The following is a 7,384-nucleotide window of genomic DNA, read 5'->3' as shown; positions in this document are numbered from 1 at the left end:
CAGCTGTGCAGACCAACCATTCATCTGAGTAGGAGATATTTACGTGGCATTAAAACTGTGGCACATTAACAGTACAAAAAAGAAAATCCCAGCTGCACATTAATAAATGCTATTTGCCTGAGAATGCTTCAGTTACTGTGGAGCCAGGAACCCATACAGCTCAGTGGGAACAGGGAACAATACCAATGGAGAGAGTGAAACTGAGCCAAGTCACAGATTGGAGACGGCAGAAATGCCAAATTCTTATAGAGGCAAGTCACAGATTGGAGACGGCAGAGATGCCAAATTCTTACAGAGGCAGGAAGAGCATCAGAGAGTTTGATGGTCATTCCAGATACCAGCACTCTGCCCAGTTAGAAGATGATTTCTATCTCCAACTAGTGTTGAACCTCACTGTAACAATGTGTTACCAGATCACACCCTGGCAACTCAAGTGATCTCATCTGAAATGTTGTCCTTCAGCAATTAATGGATTTTTAAATCTTTTTACAGGTTAAAAATGACAAGGAATTTGTCTATGGGAATGCAAGCACAACACACCAGTTTTGCAAGCGCAGTCTAGATATTGAAGACGTGGAACAAGGGATTCACTCAGTCAGCTGACCAACTGGCATGCTCGCCATTTTACACAGAGGAAAGGCCATTCACCTACTCAGACAGAGGGAGTGGATTCACTCAGTCATTTCAACTGAAGGTACATCAGCAAGTTCACACTGGGACAAGACCATTCATCTGTTCTGTGCGGGAGAAGGGATTCAGTCGGTCTTCCCATCTCTGGACACATCAGTCAGTTCACACTGGGCAGAGGCTGGTCATCTGCTGAAATTGTGGTGAAGGGTTCACTCGGTCATCTGACCCAATGGCTCACCAGCGAATTCACACTGGGGAGAGGCCATTCACCTGCTCAGATTGTGGGAAAGGATTCATTCACTTATCCCACCTACAGACTCACCAGCGAGTTCACACTGGGGAGCGGCCATTCACCTGCTCAGACTGTGGGAAAGGATTCACTCAGTTATCCAACCTACGGACTCACCAGAGAGTTCACACTGGGGAGCGGCCATTCACCTGCTCAGACTGTGGGAAAGGATTCACTCAGTTATCCCAACTACAGAAACACCAGCGAGTTCACACTGGAAAGAGGCCATTCACCTGCTCAAACTGTGGGAAGGTATTCACTCAGTTATACCGCCTACAGAGTCACCAGCAAGTTCACACTTCAAAGAGACTGTTCACCTGCCCAGACTGTGGGAGGGGATTCACTTGCTCATCCAACCTACAGACTCACCTGCGAGTTCACACTGGAGAGAGGCCATTCACCTGCTCAGACTGTGGGAAAGGATTCATTCACATATCCCACCTACGGACTCACCAGCGAGTTCACACTGGGGAGAGGCCATTTACCTGCTCAGATTGTGGGAAAGGATTCACTCAGTTATCCAACCTACAGAGTCACCAGCGAGTTCACACTGGAGAGAAGCCATTCACCTGCTCAGACTGTGGGAAGGTATTCACACAGTTATACAGCCTACAGAGTCACCAGCAAATTCACAGTGGGTGGAGGCCTTTCACTTGCTCAGACTGTGGGAAGGGATTCATTCGGTCATTTGATCTGAAGAGACACCAACGAGTTCACACTGGGGAGAGGCCATTCACTTGCTCAGAATGTGGGAAGGGATTCACTCGGTCAACTGATCTGCTGGCACACCAACGAGTTCACACTGGGGAGAGGCCATTTACTTGCTCAGAATGTGGGAAGGGATTCACTTGGTCATCTGATCTGCTGGCACACCGACGACTTCACACTGGGGAGAGGCCATTTACTTGCTCAGAATGTGGGAAAGGATTCACTTGCTCATCCAACCTACAGAGTCACCAGCGAGTTCACACTGGGGAGAGGCCATTCACTTGCTCAGAATGTGGGAAGGGATTTACTCAGTCATCCAACCTACGGACTCACCAGCGAGTTCACACTGGAGAGAGGCCATACCCCTGCTCAGACTGTGGGAAAGGATTCGCTCGGTCAGCTGATCTGATGACACACCAACGAGTTCACACGGGGGAGAGGCCATTCACTTGCTCAGAATGTGGGAAGGGATTCACTTGCTCATCCACCCTACGGAGTCACCAGCAAGTTCACAGTGGTGAGAGGCCATTTACCTGCTCTGATTTTGGGAAGAGATTCTCTCAGCCATCTCCAACAAATGTGCATCATTGAGTTCACACTGGGGAGAGGCCATGCACCTGCTGTGAATGTGGGAAAGGACTCACTCAGTAACCTAGCCTTGTGACACACTACTGGGTTCACACTGGGGAGAAAGTTTTATTAGGTTTCATACTGGATATTTGTCCATCATTATTGCTGAATGAAATTTTACAAGTGCTGAATTCTGCAATTATTGCTGCTGCTCACCACACCCAGTTCTGCACCCTGGTCACTGGACATGGGAGGAGTTTCTTCTGCTGCCTATTCACCTTTAATGGAACTGGCGTTTAATATTCTGTATCCGAGACAAATAAATCAGTTCTATTTTAAACTCTGTCTCTGGTACGTAGTGAATTTTTAATACACCTGGAGTACAGGAAAGAGTCAACTCAGGCCAGCTGGACCCTGCCGGTGATTCTGTTCCATGACAGTCCTTTTAAATCCTCCCCTGATGTTCACCTCTTGCTCTCCCTGCGGTGATAGGCTGCAAACAGTCACCACCCTGTGGGTGAAGAGGTTTCCTTTGAATTTTCTGCAGACTGAGAAGTCGAGCTGACAGCAGTTCTGTCTGAGATGTTCTTCGACCCTCTAATCTCTGGGCTGAGTAAGAATGACATTGGTAGTTAACCTCCTTAATCATGACACATTTCCACATTATGGGTCATTTTCCCTGCTCCTAAAGTGTTCTTAGAAAGCACTACTGTGCTCTAAAGACTGAGGCAGAATGGGAAGCCTTTAATTGGATGTTCAACGGAGCAGGGTCAGAAACCAGAGGCGTATCTCCACAGGGCAGAGTTTGGGGTTCTCGACGATGGTCCGGGTCAGAACATATGATGATCATATGAACATATGATCAGCAGTGGGGCGTGGCAGCGAGTGTCAGAGTAGCAGTATTTAGAAGCTGATTGACAGGGAAAATAATTCACCTGTCTGATTGATGACACAAACAATGCCTGTTATGTGGTGCCCCTTTGGTTGAGGGATATGTGTGTTAGGAATGGTTTCATCTATTGAGATATAATAGATTATATCTCAATATAAATAGATTAAATATTCTATAGACGTATAATAGAGATCCTGGGATATAAGCAGGTTGTTCCTAATTTATCATGTAATATTATATCCAGATAGTTATTATGGATTGTCTTATCTGAAATAATGTATTGATTAGCATATAGTTTGTAAGATTTTGACTCTAAAACTGGATCAGGCTTGAATTTATGGAGCCTTTATGAAGTGATGGAGGGCATTAATCAGTTTGTATTTTAAAGCAAGATTTTGGTGAATCGTATGTGCCACTTGATTGTACCTGCGTAATTGATCAGATTGAGTTAATCCACTGCAGGACCCCAAAACGTGTTGAATTGTGTCTGGTTTCTCTTGATATTTTCTGTATTTATAGCCTGGTTTGTCTTTTTATGTATTTTTGAATTTTTAATATGTTAACCACCTTGTTCTGTATTTCTGCAAGGAACCCCTGTTTTTGGGAAGATGTCTCCAAATCTCAGTCAGGTGCTCAATGCTTCCTTGTCAACATCTAGTCTGCTAGGATCATTGGGAAGACCCCCATGGAGGGTCATACTCATCCCACTGGTTAATGTTTCTTCCATAGTGATGATTCATTTTTCTGAGTTGGCCTCTCGTTTAAGTTTTCTGGCCTGTATTTCTTATCAGAATTGCATATACCTGCATGGTGTGCTGAATCCAGTTTATTTTGTATCAAATACTTTAGAAACCTTATCAGACTGTTGGGTGACTTTTTTTTAAATGTCTGTTACTGCTCTTCTTACATTTGTCCTCAGTAGTGTTAATCTAAGCGAGTTTGAGTGTAAATAGTCTTTCCTAAATATGTCATTTCAGTTTTTTTTCCATAATGTTTCAGATTGGAATGGGACCGAGATATTTTGCGTAAAGAATAGGTTAATATGGGTGTAGCAAAAGTGTTTATTGCCTTTATTTAGGCAATGATCCTGTAGATAAGACATTGATCATGTGGACAGTCAGAAGATTTTCCCCTTGGTAGAAATGTCTAATATGTGGGGGTATAATTTTATGGTGCTTGGAAATGGGTACAAAGCGGGTGTCAGAGGTAATTTTTCTTTTCCACAAAGAGCATGGTAGGTGCGTGGAATGCACTGCAGGATAAGGGGCTAGAGGTGAATACAGTACTCTCTTTTGAGAGACTCTTAGGTAGGTACATGAAGCTTAGAGAATTAAAGGGAAATGTGGAAGAAAAATTCCAGGTAGCTTCCAGAGTAGTAACATGGCAGGCAGAGCATTGTGGGACCAAGAGCCTGTAATGTGCTGCAGATTTCTATTTCCTTTGTTCTATTTGTTATACTATGGATGTCTGCTTGACAAACGTACTTAAGCCTTGAAGTAAATGTTAAGAATTTTCCTCTTTGCACTATTTTTCTATTTGATGAATTCCCACGAGATGGCTTCTTATAGCAGCTCCTTGTTGAGCCCAGCTGGGGATCAGCTGTTCTTGAATGGGTGTTGTGTTATGAACAGGAATTATTTAGAACACTTAAGGTGAAAGAACCCATAGCAGCAAGTGACCTTAAAATATTGGAATTCATCCTGAAATATGAGAAGGAGAACTAAAGTGAGATTTACAGTAGAATAAAGAGAATTGCAGAGAGAAGAATTGACCAAAATTGTTTAGAATAGAACACTGGCAGAGTTGACAACAGAATGGCTGGAATTTCTGGAAGCATTTCGGAAGGCACAGGATAAACCATATGTACCAAAGAGGAAGAAGTATTCTAAAGACAAGATGATACAATGAGAAGGCAAAACCAACATAAAAGCCAAAGAGAGGATAAAGCAATGGTGGGGAGTTAGGGGATTAGAATGATTTTAAAAAGCAACAAAAGAGAACTAAGGAAGTAATTAAGAAGGGAAATATGGAATGTGAAGTTAAGCTAGCCAGTAATATTAAGCAGGATATCAGATGTTTCTTCTGATACATGAAGTGTAAAGGAGAGGCGAAAGTGGATATCGGACCACTGGAAAATGAGGCTGGAGGGATAGCAATGGGGGGCAAGGAGCTGGCGAATGAACTGAATACGTATTCTGCATCAGTCTCCTCTATAGAAAACACAAACAGTGGAAGTGCAGATGTCAGTGGTCAGAAGTGTGTAAAGTTCCGTTACTCGACAAAAGGTTCCTGGGAAACAGAAAGGTCTGAATACATCACCTGGACCAGATGGTGTATATCCAAGAGATCTCAAAGAGGTGGCTGGGGAGATTGTTGAGGGTTTTCTAATGATGTTTCAAGAACCAGTGGATTCTGGTATGGTTCTGCAAGTTTGGAAATTTAGAAATATCATTCCACACTTCAAGAAGGAAAGAGGTGGAAGAACATAAACATTGTAGGGAACCGTATAGTCATGCACTTGAAAATAAATACAGTGTAGGGTCTGCAGGTCTGCAGTCGGGGACTCGGGTTCCCTCAGCATGATGTTCCACAGTCATTATTAGCAAAACACTCCGATACAATATGGGTTTCATTTTGTAACAGACAAAAATGCCATTTTGGAACTACAAGTGAAGTACATTTCCACAGTGGTAGAGAAATGCTTCAATACCCCTCTACCATCTCTGAACACCCTTCAGAGCCCGATAGCTCCCCATTTCTGTAAACCCCTCAAACCCCTACAGCACTTGCCATTTCTGCAAAACCCCCACCATCCACACTGGTGCATTCAAGCGATGGCTGATCTGAGAAAGACACTACCCGTGGTAGTGGGCAGGGTTTATAAAACACCATCATGATTTTTGTTTATAAACCTACGATTTGCATTGATATCTTGACTAAACCTCCCCTCACGCTGCCTGCTGTAAAAATAAAGGCATTTCTTTCCTCAGTTCCTTTGCTTCCACCGCATTTGTTGACAGGATGAGGTTTTCCTTTCCAGATCGTCAGAGATCTCCTCCAAACAATGCAGTTTCCCTTCCACCACCATTCATGCCGATCTCACACCCAATTGCTCTATTCCCTAAAGATCCGCCTTCACTCCATATTCCAGTCACCTCCACAACTTCTCTTATCTTCAACCATCAAACACATCTACTACCGCCCCAACTCCCAGCTTTCCATCAGGATTTCCTGGTCCACACGTCTCCGCCCCACCAATCTATTTCCAGGAAAATATCCTTGCAAAGTGAGGAAAGTGCTACATGTTCCTATTTATCTGCTCTCTGAACAGAATTCATAATCACAAACAGTCCATCCAGATGAGGCAACATTTCACCTGCGGGTCTGTCCGATTATTCACTGTATCCGGCACTCCCAGTGCGGCCTCCGGAACTTCAGTGAGACCTGCTGTAGATTGGAAACCAACTTGTCAAGCACATTCATTCCCGCAATAAAACGTATTTCCTGGTGGCTAATAATTTCAGAACAACTCTGCCTTCCCATTCCAACATACCAGTCCATTGTTTGACTAACACAATGAGAGCCACACCTCATATCTGTTTAGATTTCAACCTGATGGCACGAACATCGATATCTTGAACTTCTACCTCCACCTGCGCCCTGCCCTCTCAATTCTGTCTCCAATCTTGCCTCCTCTCTTGTCCTCTGCTGATCATCTCACTCTGAAGCATCTTTTCCATCCTGTTCTCCCATGGCCCGCTCTTGTCTCCTCTCAGATTGATTTTCAGCCCTTTGCCTTTTCAACCTCCCACCTCACTGCTTCGCACTTCAACACCCTCCCCCACCCACTCAGATTGACTCTTGTCTGGTTTCCCCTATCATCTGCCAGCTTTGACTCCGTCCCCTCTGCCCACCATCTTATTCGGCCCCCTTTCCATTTCTGATGAAAGATCTGAGCTAGAAATATCTGTTATGCTTGTTTCCCCCTCTGTAGATGCTGCCTGACCTCCTGAGTTCCTTCAGCATTTTGTGAATGATACTCTTCAACTCCAACATCTGCAGAATCTCAAAGGGGTCAGGGTGCAGAGATGACTTCAGGTCGCCCTAATGTAGAGCGCCCACACGGGGAGAACAGAAAACAGTAGATGACCGCAACAGGCACGAAGCTGAAGTATTGCCTAATATGTTTGGCACAATAAGTAATAATGGTGAGCCTCGTCGTAACCCGCTTCCTTTTGTGGACAACACTGCCACTTGCTGGTGATGTGCCGCAATTACAGGACCCCCGATTTCTG

At 44.3% G+C, this 7,384-nt stretch overlaps 1 pseudogene; it reads left to right on the top strand.

Annotated features, from left to right (window-relative positions):
* Positions 1 to 823: 823 nt before the first annotated feature.
* Positions 824 to 2,542, top strand: LOC132401149 (zinc finger protein 229-like; annotated as a pseudogene).
* The last annotated feature ends 4,842 nt before the right edge of the window (positions 2,543 to 7,384 follow it).

This window comes from Hypanus sabinus, chromosome 1 (assembly GCF_030144855.1).
Source record: "Hypanus sabinus isolate sHypSab1 chromosome 1, sHypSab1.hap1, whole genome shotgun sequence".
Classification (NCBI taxonomy): domain Eukaryota; kingdom Metazoa; phylum Chordata; class Chondrichthyes; order Myliobatiformes; family Dasyatidae; genus Hypanus; species Hypanus sabinus.
This window is presented reverse-complemented; position numbering and strand designations above follow the sequence as displayed.